At 37.3% G+C, this 18,642-nt stretch overlaps 1 non-coding gene across 1 annotated transcript; it reads left to right on the forward strand.

The window, feature by feature from the left end:
• Positions 1-12,645: 12,645 nt before the first annotated feature.
• LOC141597973 (small nucleolar RNA R71) lies at positions 12,646-12,752 on the forward strand. Its single transcript, XR_012523179.1, has one exon. It is a non-coding gene; the product is annotated as a small nucleolar RNA R71 (small nucleolar RNA).
• The last annotated feature ends 5,890 nt before the right edge of the window (positions 12,753-18,642 follow it).

Raw genomic sequence — 18,642 nt, forward strand, 5'->3', positions numbered from 1 at the left:
TCTCCATATAATAAAGACTTTGAATTTTGCGAATTGATTTTTTCTTTTTCCTCTCGGACATCAGTCGATCGACCAGGATGGTCAGTCGATCGACCGTCCTCTACAACACGTAACTCTTTTTTTTCTTTTTTTTTTCAATTCTATTTTTTTCTTTCTTATTTTCCCTTCCTTTCTTCATCTTCCCAACTTTATCTCAAAATGAGCATATTCCACTAAAAACATAGTAACAATCCCAAAACTAGACTACTAGCTTGACAAGGGCAGGCTAAATGTAGGATGTAGTAACGGGACAAAAAGGCTGTTTTTGGCAGTGTGGAGCTTATGGGCAAAATGAATAAAGGAAAACCTCTACCAGATGTGTCAACTAACCACAAACCGAATGCATACAGGTATTAAGCAGATCAAATTCACATTTATGCATATTTATGTAACATGTCTCATAAGGAGAACTACTCACAATCCTAGATAGACTAGTCATGGATGTCACCAGTTATAAAGCTCTAATTCCTTAGAAAGTTTTGTAGTTTGCCAAAATTTCAAGTCAAGTCTAATTGTTCAAAAAATTATTTAACGAAAACTCGTAGACTATGCATATTTTATTCTACTAATAACATGTCAATTAGCAAGGCTTAGGCATAAACAGATGCAAATGCAATGTCATCATTGAAATACTACCGTTCCGACTCGACCTATATGCTAAAGTAAACGTGCAATTTTTGAAATTTTTCAAAATTTTCAAATTTTTAGATTTTTGTATATATAAGGAAAATTAAAGAAACAATGCAAGACAAAAATGTAAACGTGAATGCAAAGCAGAATGAATGCAACGCAAAACCCTTCCCCAAACCAAATCGCACAATGTCCCCATTGTGCAAAATCATATAATGAAATAACAGGAAAACGGGAATTTGCGTAAATTAACTACATAAGGCATGAAGTAAGAACTCGGAAACTCACAGGACTTTAAGCGCAGCAAAAGGAAACCTCCCCAAACCAGCGTGAGCTAGGAGGTTTCAGTAGCTAGCAGTGCTACCAATAAGTACCTGAAAAGACAACAAATACCACGCATAAAACCAAGAAAGCAAAGTGGACGCGGTAATTATGTGCAAAAATAAAAAACGGAAGAAAACAAAAATATGGCGGAAAATAAAGAGGAGAGAAGACTCCCGTAAGTCCGCAAAACGACCAAACACAGCAGGGGAAAGGTCGAAAACAAATACAACAGCGGGCAACGGTCGATCGACCACCTCACCCAGTCGATCGACCAGAATGTCAGGAACAGAAGCTCCTGGTACTGTGCAGCCAGTCGATCGACCATACAGACCAGTCGATCGACTGGAATAGCTGCTGCAACCTTCTGATTTCTTCGAATTAGCTCACTGACTTGAGCTAATATGGTCTATATACCTGTAAAAGCACATAATAACGCGCCCGAAATTGCGCAAAACCCAAAGTAGCCAACTAAAGTGTTTAAAATCCTAAGCAAACGTATTAAAATGCAAAGTCTCGCGCACACGAAAACAATAAAAAGTCTTAAAAAGCAATAAAATGAAAGTTTGAAAAAGCATGTGATCAACTAATAGTTGATCAAGAATGGCCACGGAATGGCCCACTTGGTTGGCTTCTGGCTACAAGAGGTAGCCTCAACAGTGCTCCTCTTCTCAGATGCACTCTTCTCAACTCCGACTGTTGGAATATGTGTCCTCCGACAATAATGCGATCACAACTGTTGATCATGATGATCACATGTTTAAGTCTCATTTTAAAGAATACAATTGGGAAGTAATATTTTACTGTCAACTGGTCCACACATATCGGTAATGATTGGTTGACTAGAGTTTAACATTAATGTCGTGAGACGGTGGTGACCAGTTGATCCCCTTAGGTCATACCTAAAGGGTAACACTCTTAATTGATCATTTAATTGATCGTATAATGTTACGGGTTAATTAAATTTCTTAAAATATTGAGACGATTTTGGAAGTAAAATTTACGTGTCTCATTATAATCTGATTAAATAAGATACGGTCTAAGTAATCGAATTGTTTCATTACTTAGATGAAATTATTGTTTAAGGAAACAATTGAAATTGAATGAATTATTATAAATACAAGTTATTGTGATTTATAAATTGGTAAAATATTTTGGTACAAGCAATTATGAATTGCTAAGTCGATTTTTGTATATGACGTATTTTTATTAATACGTTGATTTTTAATATGTTAAAAATACATAACAAATTTATGTGACATATGACATGTGACATATGGCAAATTGACATTTTGACAAAGATAAAATGGAGTCCATTTTATCCATATGTACCGAAATTAAGGGGAGTATTAGGATGATATTGTGTTGATTATGTTAGTGGTAAACATAATCATTTCCCTAATAAACTAGCCATGCAACCTAGTGGTCAGTGTGAAGACAAACTCATGCATGCATTGACTCCCCTCTCTTCCCCTCTTACCCGGTTTTTCATAAGGCAAAGCCAAGAGTTTTTGCCTTATGATTTATCATATACACTAGATAACATTTTAGTGTATTAGTTCATTCATCATCCATCTAAAATAAGAACTTTTATAAAGATAAAAACCTTCCTCCTCCTTCTCTCTTAACCGGTTTTAAGAGACCAAAATCAAATATTTTTGGGTCAATTTTTACACTAAATTAATATTATTCTAGTAATCATAATATTAATTTGATTAAGAGTTTGCCTTGGGTATTTTACTTTGGGAGGGATTCTACACTTGGATCCTAGTTCATCCATTAAGGAGAGCACAAGAACAAGAGAGAAGGAGAACTCTCTTGTGCCCATATAAACCGAAATACCAATGTAAGATGAAGATTTTTTCTTTAATTGATTATTGTTTGCATGCATAAGATCACCATTTAATTTTATGACTAAATTAACTTAAAACATATATGAATATGTTGAGATTATAGATCTATATTTCTAACAAGCGGTATCATGAGCCTTGGTTGTTTGCATGCAAATCGGTTATAGTTTTTCCGAGTTATACGACTAACATATAAAACTTGTAAATTTGTGTTATTATGATATATCACGAAAATAATTTATGCATGTTAAAGTTTCTGTTCCTAAAATGTTTTTAGGATATTTTGGTTATTTTATGGATTTTTTATTGTTCATATTGTACAATAATGACATTAAAAATGTGATTTTATGATTAAAATGTCATTTTCGGACTAAATTATCTAAACTTCGAATTTTCCAGTGATATTTGGATATGTTATCACATGTATTATTTTGAGATGACCTGTATATTTTCATAATTTTTGGAGTTCTTATGCTCGAAAAATGGATTTTTCATGTTTAAAATCGGATTTAGATGAAAAATAGGTTAATATGAGATAAATTTCGAATCTGGTCATAGAAATTTAGTATGTTCTCACATGCAATTTTACAAGATGTGTGTAAAATAATAGGCTATATTGAAGTCTTTTTGCATGATTTATGATTTTTTAAACAAAAAATAGCATAAATAGTGACTTAATTAGTGAATAATTCCTAAAACATACTCAATGACTAAGGAAAAACGTCACATATTGCATTTTATTATCTTTTTCAGATATAAAATTGAAAAATTGATGAATATAATTTTTCTCATGTTTTTATGATTTTTATTGATAAATCCGTTAAACAGCAACATAGTTTTTCCGATAATTTTACGAAATTTTAACCTAAGTTTTTTTTGAACATTATGAGTGTCATGGTATTTTTTCCAGAATGTTCACAAGTTTTAAATTTCAAATTTCAAATTTATTTGGAATTTTTGTGATTTATTTGAAGATTATAGCTTATTATTATAATTTTAGGTCCATTAATGAACAATTTTAGAAATATGAGTTAACTATGGTCAAATAGTTAGTGAAGACTAATTTTGAGTCCTAAGAGGTTAGGATAATTAACTTGTGCATAAATATGAATTTATGTAATTTTTGTGATTATAAAACGTTGAATCACGCAAATCCGTAAAAACCGTGTAATATACGATATTGGCTACTTAAAGGCGATTTAGCATAAAATTGGGCATGTTCATACATATTATAATGCTGCATTTTCTTTATGATTGTCATAATTTTATTTTATGTAATTTTTGAATTATGTAATTTTACTTAGTATGGCCTTAGTTTTTAATTGATATTACCCGAAATGTATGGGAATATCGATTCGGTTGTAATTTATTGTGATCTCGTATCACCGTTTTGTAATTTAATAGATTTATTTTATTTAATTTACAAATGTATAATAGGAAATTATGTAATTTGTTATGTAATTTTATTTATTCCGGAGTTCCTTGAAGACGGTGTCATTCAAGAAGGCGATACATAAAGACGGTGTTACCTCGAGATGGGTGCCATAACCGAAGTTCAAGGGATCAATGGAGTTGATTTCCGAATATGTAATAGTTAATTAGATTTTCTTTTTTAGGAAGGCCATACTAGGATTTATTTTATACTTTGCATTTTATTTAATGCATCGCTAAATCGCCATAACTAAAACATGCATTGTCTTTTATCGAGTTTATCGACCGTGTCAATTAGAATTATCGTAGTTCACCGCTTTAGTTCACTTAAAACGTGATAGATAATAAATTGACATGACCTCTCGCTAAAACAATCAATTGAGACATAGCCTTACCAAATAGTAGAAACCATGAAAACCTATTTCGCGAGGGAGTGCACTCGGCTACCTCGGGGTACAAACCTTGTTACGTAGGGGAAGTGGGTGATAAATGTCTATCCACCGAATTCATGTTGATGAGGGTTTCATTGGCTACCCCGTGCCCAAGTTAATATGGGTTTGGATCATGGACACATTTATTCGAAATTTGGATTGAACTCAACAAAAGTTTTTGATAAGGGTTTCATCGGCTACCCCGTGCCCTTGTCGGATGTGTTTTGGGCTATAGATAAACATTAGAGTAATTTTATCGACCAAGAGTTCTAAAAGTAGAATCGATTAAAAGGTTAATCCACCAAGTTATATTGAGAAGGGTTTCATTGGCTACCCCGTGCCTAAGTTGATATGAATTTGGGTATGGGAATCATTTATCTAGTTGGGTAGAGGTCACTAGAAAATGCTAATAAAACTTGTTTAAATTATTTTTACGAGTATTATTATTAAAACGACATATGTTTTATTCCTTCTCTATTTTGTTTTGTAGACCGCTCTTATTTCTCATAACAAATGGCAAATCCAAACACCAACGCCACGCCTCTCACTAATACTTCATGACTCCGATCCTTCATGGATCGATGTAAACTTGAAAAGAATGGGTCAAATTTCTCCGATTGGGATGCCCAACTCAAACTAGCCGCCCAAGGTGACGACAAGCTTCGTTACCTTACCGAGGCCTCTCCACCCGAACCTAACACTAGGTCGACCGCCGCAACTAGGGAAGCATATGAGGCTTACCATAAGGAGTCCGCCGCAATGAAAAACGTGTTGATCTTTGCGATGGAGGCGGATCTCCAAAGGAGTGCCTTTAAGATTGGCACCGCTAATGAGATTTACTCCAAGCTTGTGACAATGTTTTCACAAACTCCGCGGATCGTCCAATATGAGGCGGCCGCGGCATTATTTGATCTCGACTTCAAAGAGGGCCAAAAGGTTAGCCCTCACGTGCTCAAATTAATGGAGCTAGTCGAGACCTTGAAGATTCAAAAGGTTGAAATCCCCAAAGAACTCATTGTAGATAGGATTCTACACTCCTTATCCAAAGTCAAGGCGTATGTTCAATTCCGGGTGAATTTTAACATGCAAGACAAGGATGTGTCTCTTGAAGAATTGCACAAGTTACTTGTGCAAGCCGAAAGGGACATGGGGTTAAATGTGAACCCACCCAAGGATGTGCTTAACATTAGCACCAAAAGCAAGGGGAAGTTCAAGAAGAATGGGAGGAAGGGTAAGAAACAAGCTCCCACTTTCACCAAAGCTAAGACTTATGAAGCTAGCACTTCAAAAATCAAGAAGGGTCCTCTTGATAAATGCCATTATTGTAATGGTGTTGGACATTGGAAAAGAAATTGTTCCAAATACCTTGGTGATATTAAGGCTGGAAAGATTACTCCAGTACGTAAATGACTATCCTTTCTTTTATGTTTCTAATTCAACTATGGTATTGTGATACAAAGTTGTGATAATGTATCTCCCTTTTATTATAAATAGGGCCTCCACCAAGCAAGGACAAAGGAAAAGAAAAGCAAGCTTGAGAAACCATCGTGAAGCTAGGAATAGCTTCCATGAAGCTTTGCTTTTTATTGTCTTATTTTAATTATGTTTCGGATTTTAGAACCTTTTAATTTCCGTGTTCGACATGGAAATGTATTTTGGATAATTGGTTGTATTTTGGATAATGGTGGCTTGTTTTGCAACCCAAGTCACTCGTTTTATCGTTTTATCCTTGTTCTAAAGTTCGTCTTTACATGCTTGCTCATAGAAACATATGATTATTCGCTTAAAGTGATCTAATAGACAATTATAATGATAAATAGACAATTATAATCAAATTTAAAACAATTAGTCAACCATGAGATAGTCCTCCTTATACTTCAAATCATTATTTGTGTCCCATAAGCTATCTTTGAATCTCTAGTGTATTTATTCTAAAGATAGAGTGGGAGAAAATGAGGACACAACACCAAGATAAATTTTTGTACTTGTGTATACGAGATCTACGCAAGGAAGAATGATTTGAATAAAGGTATATCTATTTATATAGTATACCCAATAGATGAGATCTATGGTCTCGAATAAATATACATGACAAAAGAGACCAAGTGAAGTAATCAAAGGAATATTTTCTCAAGATAACTACACGAGGAGACCAAAAGAAAGGTTTGGAAGAAAAATGACTAATGTAAAGTCTTAACAAGAGTTTTGATTAGTTTATGATAAATTTTGACCAATAGTTTCAATCTTGATATTTACTTAAGAGCCTAAAATGAATCAAAGTAACATCCTAGAAAATAAACGAGATTTATGACTAGAGGTTACAAGAATTGATATACCGATATCCTCAATAGCTAAGTTAAGTATTAACCACGCAAATGTCATTACTTAACCTCATTATGAAAATGAAATGGTTAAACCTCCTTCCAAAAGGGTATTTCGAAGGACGTGTTTTAGATATTATTTATATTTGAATAATGACATTGCTACACATCATTATGATATGAATAAGTTAGAGATTAAAATCTCTTTCCATAAGGTTAAGATGAGACCACTTCAAAATAAGTATTTTGAAAGGATATGATGGGAACATATATGGTTTTATCTTAATAACTTGGCAATGCAATATATATTCCAATTCTTGAAATTTTTCGATTGAGTAGTCAATTTCGAAACACGTGGAATTGAGTGGGAGTTGGAAATTATCATGTGAAGACATGGGATTTAGTGGGAGCAATCATCTTGTAAAAGTTTATAACTCATCACTCATTGAAGAATGACGAGCTAATACCTTCCTTCATAAAGGAGTATTTGAGTTTTCAATTCTGGATGAAAATGGACTATGATGAATCCAATCACATCATGAGATGTTGGATAAGTATTGAGACATGCACATCGAATCAACGAGAAACGTAGGCTATTCATGTAAATGAAAACGGAATTGCCATTAGTAGTCATGGTCGTTCCTTGAACCTAAGAATGGTTGATCTCATGATTATTAGTTACTAATGTTTCCGCCATTGGAATAATCATGCACATGTTCAAAATGAATCATATGCATAAGAACATGATGATTCATTGGTAAGCCATAGAAGAAACGTCATGAATTCTCGAGGAGAATCCGATGAGCGTTTTTAGTGTTGGACGAAAGACTCTGTTATATGTCAAGAGGTTGCACATATTAAAGGAATCCAAACACGCGTAAGGATTTATAAAAATCCTAAACTTTTCAAGCTAAAAGGAGAAATAAGAAGTTTGGAAAGATACTTAGTTGAATAAGAAGTTACTCAAAACTAATCTTTCCTAAAATGCTAGGACTTGTGAGAAGTGCTAGGCTAATCATCTTGACAAATTGTTGCAAGACTCTACAAAACATATACCTAGTGCATTGTGTGTGGGTGGAGTACTTGATCAGTGCAAGTCATATCATTCACCACAAATTTTTTGTTATGTGATAATCGACAAAGAAGTTCTTTCAAGAAAATGAGCCGAAACCGAGGTTGTGAACCTAGATTTGTACTTGGCAATGTTCATGCTATGAGAAGATAACATGAACGTAAAGGAAAATGTGATAATAAAAAGTTTAAACACATGGACACATGGTATGTTAAACTTTTATTAAAATCAAACAAGTGTTTACGCACTTAAGATATGCATCACAAGGTTGTAATATGGTATTGACTACCGGAATGTGATGTCGACATTTGTCGTTTGAGTTATCATTAACTCACCTTATACTTTGTTACATCCAAACGGGTTGTAGAGACAATTGAACCCCGTTAAAGTGAACACGGATTAGCATTGTATTTGCCCATAGTTACTTACATGAGGTGACGTCTCGAAGTGACTAGAGTGTGATGCGATTGATGGCAAGTTCAAGTGCCATAGAGTCATGTGAGATGACTACTCGATCACATAGGCCGACTGTTAGGAACATTTTGTCGGGCCTTATGACCGCTTATAGAGTTCTGGCAAATTTATATAGCCTGGTCGTGGCGAGAGCTACTATATTATTCTAATGAGTCGATTCTTTTGACTAAAGACTATTCACCTAAGATGGCACAGTTTCAGATTAACTTTGATTTGTGTTAGTGCGACCTTCGTAAATGGGGTCAAATGGGCACATTTTGGGTTATGACGGCTGTGGCTAGTCGAAGGGAATGAGTGCGATAGGAATTGTCCACCCCTAGTCAGGGTTATAACAATATCTCAGGGCCACTCGAGGAGTAATGAACTAGAAATGCGTGGCCACGCTCGGAATGTATCCATGGTGGATAAATCCGGTCAATCATTTGTTCTCCAGATCGAGGAAACCACTCTCGATATGATCACTTGCGAGCACGACCTGAAAGACACCTTGCATTGAGTGGGAGATAGTAATAGGACAAGAGAATTGGTGACGCACACTTGTCGAGGACAAGTGGGAGATTGTTGGAATATGTGTCCTCCGACAATAATGCGATCACAACTGTTAATCATGATGATCACATGTTTAAGTCTCATTTTAAAGAGTACAATTGGGAAGTAATATTTTACTATCAACTGGTCCACACATATCGGTAATGATTGGCTGACTAGAGTTTGACATTACTGTCGTGAGACGGTGGTGACCAGTTGATCCCCTTAGGTCATACCTAAAGGGTAACACTCTTAATTGATCATTTAATTGATCGTATAATGTTACGGGTTAATTAAATTTCTTAAAATATTGACGGACGATTTTGGAAGTAAAATTTACGTATCTCATTATAATCTGATTAAATAAGATACGGTCTAAGTAATCGAATTGTTTCATTACTTAGATGAAATTATTGTTTAAGGAAACAATTGAAATTGAATGAATTATTATAAATACAAGTTATTGTGATTTATAAATTGGTAAAATATTTTGGTACAAGCAATTATGAATTGCTAAGTCGATTTTTGTATATGACATATTTTTATTAATACGTTGATTTTTAATATGTTAAAAATACATAACAAATTTATGTGACATATGACATGTGACATATGACAAATTGACATTTTGACAAAGATAAAATGGAGTCCATTTTATCCATATGTACCGAAATTAAGGGGAGTATTAGGATGATATTGTGTTGATTATGTTAGTGGTAAACATAATCATTTCCCTAATAAACTAGCCATGCAACCTAGTGGTCATTGTGAAGACAAACTCATGCATGCATTGGCTCCCCTCTCTTCCCCTCTTACCCGGTTTTTCATAAGGCAAAGCTAAGAGTTTTTGCCTTATGATTTATCATATATACACTAGATAACATTTTAGTGTATTAGTTCATTCATCATCCATATAAAATAAGAACTTTTAGAAAGATAAAAACCTTCCTCTTCCTTCTCTCTTAACCGGTTTTAAGAGACCAAAATCAAATATTTTTGGGACAATTTTTACACTAAATTAATATTATTCTAGTAATCATAATATTAATTTGATTAAGAGTTTGCCTTGGGTATTTTACTTTGGGAGGGATTCTACACTTGAATCCTAGTTCATCCATTAAGGAAAGCACAAGAACAAGAGAGAAGGAGAACTCTCTTGTGCCCATATAAACCGAAATACCAATGTAAGATGAAGATTTCTTCTTTAATTGATTATTGTTTGCATGCATAAGATCACCATTTAATTTTATGACTAAATTAACTTAAAACATATATGAATATGTTGAGATTATAGATCTAGATTTCTAACACCAACATCTGCAGGACTCAACGGATCAACAGGTTGGACATCTTCCCACTCAATGACCTCCTCTAGCTCATCAAAGTCCAAGTCGGACTCCCTCACGTTGACCGGCTCATCTTCAAGCTCCTCATCAGTGCCATAGCTAAGACATCCTAAGCCGCCTCTTGAGACGATTGGCTCCTGCACAGCTGGAGCAATATGCGGCTCTTTCTTCCCCAAACCAGCTCCTGCAATATCAGAAATAGACGAATCTTCCTCCAATTTGCTCCCAATCTGGGGCGGAGGGGTTACAACAAGAATAGGCGTAGAGATAGGCATATTAGGAAGCAAAAATAGGATTTCTTTTCAGAAACCGTATTACAAGTTATTGGCCAAATGGGGTCTTTCTTCTTAGCTGTCTGGGCAAAAACAATAGAGTGCTTTCCTACCTTAAAGGTCAAAGTCCCCGAACCAACATCTATAACTGCACCATCAGTGTGCAGAAATGGTCTACCCAATATGATAGGAATGTGAGCATCCTCGGGCATATCTAGTACAACGAAGTCAACAGGGAAAAATAACTTTCCTATTTGCACGGGAATGTCCTCTAAGACTCCTATTGGGCCGGACCTTGGCAGATCGGTCACCATCCATCTTGTCATGTTGGTAACTGCAAACCTAGTCAATTTGAGCTTCCTAGCAAGACTCAAGGGCATTACACTAATACTGGCTCCTAGGTCACACAAGGCCTTCTCAATAGAAAAGGTGCCAATACTACATGGAACTGAAAAATTACCCGGGTCTTCTAGCTTATGGGGTGCAGTATGGGTCAAATAAGAGCATGATTCCTCAGTGAGTGCGACAGTGTGCATAGTTTCATATAAGCAGGCACTTGATTTACTAACTCAAGAAAATGAACTTGTACATTTAAGCTACGGATAATATTTTCAAACTTATTAAATGATACTTGTTCCTTCGTCGGCACCAATCTCTCCGGATAAGGGGCTGTAAGAAGTAACTTAGCCCTCTCTTCTAAATCTCTCATGTCGGCATCGGTGGACTTAGGTAGAAAGTCCACAACCTTCTCCTTGTTGTAGCTTGAGCCTTCTTCAGACCGTCTCAAATGTGAACCATTAATCGACAAAGGGTCATACTTCGAAACCGGAACGGACCCATCAGCATTCGGGTCTGGCCTCAATATGTTTGGGGCAGTAGTACCCCGAAACAAGTGGTCCCTCAAGTTATCGGGCATCAGAGGACGAAAACAATCACCTTCAACAGCTTGGTCAGTCGATCGACCATGTTGCTCAGCCGATCGACTGAATTCTACAGTTCCAGAAGCTGTCTCTTTGCGCGGACTGGTCGATCGACTGAGTATGTCAGTCGATCGAATGACATACCTGCTGATCGTCTTTTTCTTGTTACTGTTTGTTCCAGCTTTCTTTTGAGTCAGTTCCGCCTTATCGTTCTCAGCGACATCCTCAACCATATCGGGCCCATCAAGGGTAGACCCACTCCTCAAGGTAATTGCATTTAAGGTCTCCTTTTGATCAGTTTGAGTCGGTAAATGTCCCGGAGCTCGAGTTGTATTCTTGCTAGCCAATTGGGCAATTTGGCTCTCCAACATCTTCATCCCGGCCTCTCTAGCTTGGGACTCCTTCAGCAACAAGTTCTTCAGTTCGACAAACTCAGAATTTTGGGATTGTTGTTGCTGCTGAGGGACATATGGAGGCTTTTGGAAATGTTGTTGCTTATGAGGGGGCACATAATTCTGCTGCTGCTGCTGCTGTGGAGGTTGAGTCGGATTCAAGACATTTTGGCTGCTCCACCTCAGATTCGGATGGACATTTGGTTCATAGTAAGTGTTTGTCTGCCTATAATGTTGAAAGGCAGCACAAGACTCAAAGGGATTAGGATAGTTGTCTGAAACATGTCCCTCAGCTCCACATCTTTTGCAGACGAAAGGACCGTCGAAACAGCATTCACATAGTAGATCCCTCTTTTTGAAGCTCCTCCCAACTCGTACTTATCAAATCTCACCGTGAGAGCCTCTAATGCAGCTACAGAAGGAGATTCAGCAGCTCTCCTTTGATTTCCCCTGGAATTTCTATACTCAGCTTTATGGGTGGCCAAGTCATCAATGATTTTCCACCCCTTAGTCTCTCCCATATTCTTCTGGAATCTGCCACTAGTCGCCGCATCCAAGATAGCTCTCTGATCGTCATAGAGCCCATTGTAGAACTGATTGCATAAGCTTCATTTTTCAAACCCATGATGCGGAATGGTTCACACCAGCTTCTTGAAACGGACCCATGCCTCATGAAAGTTCTCATCAGGCCCCTGTTTAAAGCTTGTGATCTGAGCTCTAATATCATTCGTCTTCGAGGCAGAGAAATATTTCTTATAAAACGCTAAGGCCAGCGAATTCGTCTGAGTTTCTCCATTCGCAGCTCGGTCCAGGTCTCTGTACCACTCTCTTGAGGCATCGCGGAGTGAGAATATAAACATTGTCTCCTTCACCTGGTCTTGGGTCACACCGGTCGGCGGGGGTATAGATCAGCAATAATCAATAAATATCTCCATATGCTTGGCTGCATCTTCATTTGCAGCTCCCCCGAATTGGTTTCTCTCAACCAAGTTGATATAAGAAGGCTTCGGTTCGAATTTTCTATCAGCTCCGGGTAATTCGAGCCCCTTATATAGATTTGCAGCTGTCGGCTCAGAGTGACTTGCTATAGTCGCTTCTTCAGCCATTTCTAGAAAATCTGGAGATGTGACGGTCTCAGCTGATGAAGTGGAAATGGGAGATGAAGGTGGGTCCTCCTCGAACAGCTCATTCTCGTAGTAACTAGACAGAGTACTCAGCTCTTCCTCTGTCGGCAATATCCTAGATGATCGTCTCAACTCGCGCAAAGTCTTCTCAATCTCAGGATTGAACGGTACTAATTCACCACCCTGTGACCTGCGCATAAGAAGAAATTACAAAAAGAATATGAGAATAGCTTAAGGAACGAATGTCCCTAAAACTAAGAAACAGACTAAAATAAAACAACTAAAAATTAGAACAATTGCCTCCCCGGCAACGGCGCCAAAATTTGATGCCCGTCGTTGTGTGCACCAAAATTAAATTTATAATTCCAACTACAACTATAGCTAGCGGCAGTCGGGTCGAACCACAGAGAGGCAGGTGTAATAATTAGCTGTCTAATTCTAGTCTTAGGGTAACAATTGTGTGGGGGTTTGAGTTGAATTGGTCTATAACTAATGGCAAATAAACAAGCCAATAAAAGAAATAGATTAAATCAAATAATAAAAAGGGGTACTAAGATGGTCGGTTCACTTTGTAGTTTTAGGCGGCTAGGTAGGTCTAAAACAAATCACGTGAGTCGGGAAAATAAGAGGTCCTCTCGGTCCACTCCTAACAAGTAGCATCTTTCGATCTCGCTACGGGTCCCTAATATCACTAGTACTGAATCTTGTCCTGAAAAGTGACTAAAAATCTAAACTTTACCTATCTTTCGATCTTAGCATAGTTTAGTCATTTTAATTGATAGTCTAACAACTTTCCCTATCTTTCGATCTAATGGATCGGTCATATACTAAGCATTCAACTAGCCGCATGCATTCGATTCGTCAAATGTAACAATTAAAACAATTAAAACGAAACACAGCTCACGTGGCCAGTCGATCAACCAGGGAACCCAGTCGATCGACCGGCATGCGATTTCAGGTCCACATAATTCTAATGCCGCCTAATCTACAGATTCCCTACATCCTAGCACGAATAATTTAGCTACTCATGATATTGATAAAAACAACAATATTAATGAATAAAACTACTGGATTCATGCTTAAAATAGTTAAATAACAAATAGCAATAAACGATAATCGGCTTCGGGAAATTAACTAGCAATTCTATACTATTAACGAAATATAAGCAATGAAACTGAATAAGAGCAGGAGAATACCGAACGGAATTGCAGAGAATAAAGATCCAAAAACCGAATGCAATTGTAAATTGTATGAAACAATATTGAAAACCCTAATTATTTGATATTCTAAAACCTAGGTAAAACTGAATAAAAACTTGATACCTAAAGCTTAATGTCAGGTTATGTTATATATGAATATAACGTAACATTATTCGCAAAACCTAATACACATTGGACTTCCTTATTCACGATCTTTTAATTCACGTCTGAATTAGCGGTGTGGTCGATCGACCAAGGTGACCGGTCGATCGATCTTCTGCGATGTCTGATAGCTCCTGTGACTCATGCTCTGGTCGATCGACCATAAAGGTCAGTCGATCGACTGCTTTAGTTGATAGTCCGCTTCTAATTCTTCATAAAGTTGTCTTTCGGGCTTCGAAACGCGCACCAAGTTCATTTCTCGAGTCTCTAATTCATGTCAAATGCAATGCAAGGTACTCAGGGACGGATTTAGCTCAATATCTACTCATTTCCGCGTAAATCTGCAATATTACATAAAAATACGAAAGTAGACGAAATGGGGCAAATAGTAGCATAAACTACACAAATGAGCTCTGAAATGCGTGTAAAATGGGGTGTAAAATGGGGTGTAAAACATCATATTTAGGACACGCATCAATCGGGAATACTATCATTGCAAGAAAAGACACTAACCACTTTACCAAGCTCGTTTGTGTTCTACTTGAGTCGGCCTTAAATATTGGAAGGGAATTCACCAAGCCTTACAATTCTCTAAGGCTTTTGGTGGAAAGATGGCTAAATGTTGATTGTGGAAAGCAAGGCACCACTTTTATTGTAAATGGTGGTCTAGTCACTCTTTTGGCTAAGTACTTTGATCAGAAATTCAACAAGGATAGCAAGTATGTGGCGAAAAAGGGGGGTCATCTCATTGACATGGATGCCATGATTAACAAGTACAAGTTGGTCACTAATAACCCTCTTGACACCAAATATGGGTGGCTCACCAATGATGCTAGATCTTTTACTTTGCCTTCCAAGATATGCCGTTTGAGTATCCATCGGACCAACTACCTTCTTCCCCTATCAAAAGAAGCCGAATACATCATCCGTCAACAAAGGGGTGAAATTGAAATGCCCTCCTCCTCCATTGTCACACCACCCTATCCATTCAAGTATCAAGAGTTCAAACCCGAAGGTGTTAAAGCAAGCAATGACTACATGACTACTTATGCAAGAAATGCACAAACAAGCTTATAAGGATCGGGAAGATGCATACTTAGCCCAATATGCACCCCTCCTTCATTTAGCTAGGCAAGGACTACTTGATTCTTCATGTCCTTTGCCTAGTTGGGCGGATAGGGAAGTCTTCTTTCCAAGTGCATCTAGGGGTGAGATACCGGGTGACGATGAGGTTGTCGGTGATGAGGTTGTTGATGAAAGCATTGATGAAGAGGTAAATGAAGAGGAAGAGGCTAATGAAGAAGAAGATGATGAAGGAAGTGAGCAAGGAAGTGAAGAGGGAAGTGGTGATGAGTCCACTTCTATTGAGGAAGATGATGACAATGATGATATAGTGGAAGACTAGCAAGCTTTGGAGGCTCCTACCCTCTTGAGGTTTGTCTACTTCTTTGTTTGTTTTATTTTATCTTGATCATGGTTGGAGAGTCCTAGCAACATAGAGGACTAACACCTCGGCCCCATTGAGGTGTTCTTATTTCATTGTTCCCACTTTTGAAAATCCAAAATGACAAATTTAGTTTCATGCATTGCATCTTGTGTGCATGAACTACCCCAACTTTAGGATATTAGAAATAATGTCTATCTCGGTTTGGGGAAGTACATGCATACGCAACGGGAGGTAATCTAAATTACGCTCCCCGTCATAAACAAAAACACATGCATTATGTAGTATAGATTATTATAGCTTGCATTTAGTATAGAATTCATGCATCATGTTTGCATAATTTCCCATCATTTTGGCCATTGAGGACAATGCCCATATTAGTGTGGGGATGGGGAATTCTAACTTAACTTTTATTCAAAAATCCAAAAAAATCAAAAAATTTCGAAAAAACCATAAAAATTTGAAAAATTTGAAAATCCAAAAACAAGTTCATTTCCTTTGTAGTGTAGTCATGTATATATTGTTGTATATATTGTGTTTGTTTTATCCTTGTTCATATTGATTGACTACGCCACATCCGAGACATGAGGATCATGAAGACCGCATGGTATGATCTTTCCAATCCCCTTTTTCCTCTTTATGTTAATGACTATGTGGCTTTATTTTGATTGATGCGGTATAACAATGTGAATCTAGGTGTTGCATTTAGTTTATATGTCATATTAGTTGGTAGAATCATTTGCATTAGGATGTTTATATGTTAGTTGCATCATGGCATGTAGTTGCATGTTAGAAAAAATTTGCAAAGCCGTCTACTTGGGAAGCTTGACAAGTGTATATAGGCCCTAGTAGATGCTTTTTCTTCTTAAGACTTTGCTTGTTAGAATACTTGTAAAACACCCTAGGATGTGTCATGCTAGTATCCTTTGACCCACGGATTAAGGCCTAGTCAAGAGTACCTTGTGGTGTGATAACTCCTTGGCTACCGTTTATTCCAAAGTGCCCTTGAAACCATGCATCCATCCATCATCCATGTTCTACCACATTTTTGTCATCAAAGGGAATGGGCACAAAAAGAAATCAATTTGAGTTCAATGAAATGAAAAGTGAAAGAAAGTTTGAAAAATGCATCAAATGAAAAGAGGAGCAAAAATAGAACTCCTATCCTTCAAATATAAGCCACCCTCACTACATATGGGGTGACTTTGAAAATGTTCAAAAGAAATGCAAAGAAAAGTTGAAAAGTTGTCAAGTGTTGAAAAGCCAAAAAACAAAAGAAATGGCAAGAAAGTGTTCTCAAATGTTATATGCCACAAGAAATTGGGGGGAAACAAACAACAAAAGCAAACTCCCAAAGTGAAACTCAAATATCTATTGATCCCTTTATCCATCGTATCCATTTTTGTGCATGGGAGAGAGGGGACGACCCTTCGTCTTGTCTAGGCAAGAGGGGGAATTCCGCGATCCTCCAGTGTTTCTAACACCATAGGGAGTCTACTCTTGACAAAAGCATTTAACGATTGAGGACAAAGGTACCCTAGCTTGACACAACTTGGAGGTGATTTATTGGTATCCTTCTAGGCTTAGTAGTTTGAAAAAATTGCATCTATGAAGGAATGTGTACCCTTGAATTACTTCCCTTGTAGATAATTTCTGCCACTTAGATGAGGAAAGTGGCTATTCTTTTGTAGATGCATCCATCACTTTATTTTGTGTGCTTAATGTTTGGATGTGTCGTCATTTTGGCAAGACCCACCTTGCCTTGCAAGAAGGCATCCTACCTCATGGTTGTCTTGTTGTGAGTTGAAGGGGCGGAGTGAGACCCGCTAATTGTCTCATATCGGTTATGTTATTAGGTTAGTTTAAATAATGGTCCTAGTCTTTGTCACCTCTTTACTCGGGACGAGCAAAGGTTCGGTTTGGGGATATTTGATGTGACCATAATTAGAGCATATTTAGTCCCCGAATTAGCCTTGTTCCCATGCTTTTTAGTGCATATTTGAGTCATTTATTATCTTTAGTCCTTTGTTTTGCATATTCTTTGAGGTTTTGTGTCCTGGGTAGGAAAGGAGTGCAAACCTTGCATTTTCATGGCAAAATGAGGCTAAATTGATTGAATTCAATGACCAAGCATCAAGGAGAGACAAGATTAGAAGGCCTTTGTACATACTATAGTAGATGGGCAATGATGAGAAAAGATCCTTGCATCCCCGAGGAAATCCTCAAGAATTTTATGAAGAAAAAGGAAGTAAAGAAGAAGGAATGAAACTGTTTGACAATCCGTGCGGATTGCCCTGAAGACGCCCGTCCCTCACCACAATCCGAGCGTCTTCCAGGAACGCCCGGGCAAAAGCTCCACAAGACGTCCATCTCCCCCCTCTGGACGCCGGTCCAGGAACGCCCAAATCCGCCCGTCCCGTGCTAAAGACGTCCGGATGCACATCTTTTTCTGAGACCGGCGAAAAAGAGACCGGAGTCTCCCTAGAGACCGGCGATTCCTCAAGGACTTAATCGTCATTTAAGCCCTTAGTAAACCCTAATTTATGTACCTAATCCCCACTATAAATACCCCATTAGTCTAATTAGAAGAGCATGTTCTTCTTATAAATCTTTAGTGTAGTTAATATCAATCAAATCTCTCTTTAATCTTGTAATCAACATTTAATCAAGTTTTAATACAATTGTT

This window comes from Silene latifolia, chromosome 8 (assembly GCF_048544455.1).
Source record: "Silene latifolia isolate original U9 population chromosome 8, ASM4854445v1, whole genome shotgun sequence".
Taxonomy (NCBI): domain Eukaryota; kingdom Viridiplantae; phylum Streptophyta; class Magnoliopsida; order Caryophyllales; family Caryophyllaceae; genus Silene; species Silene latifolia.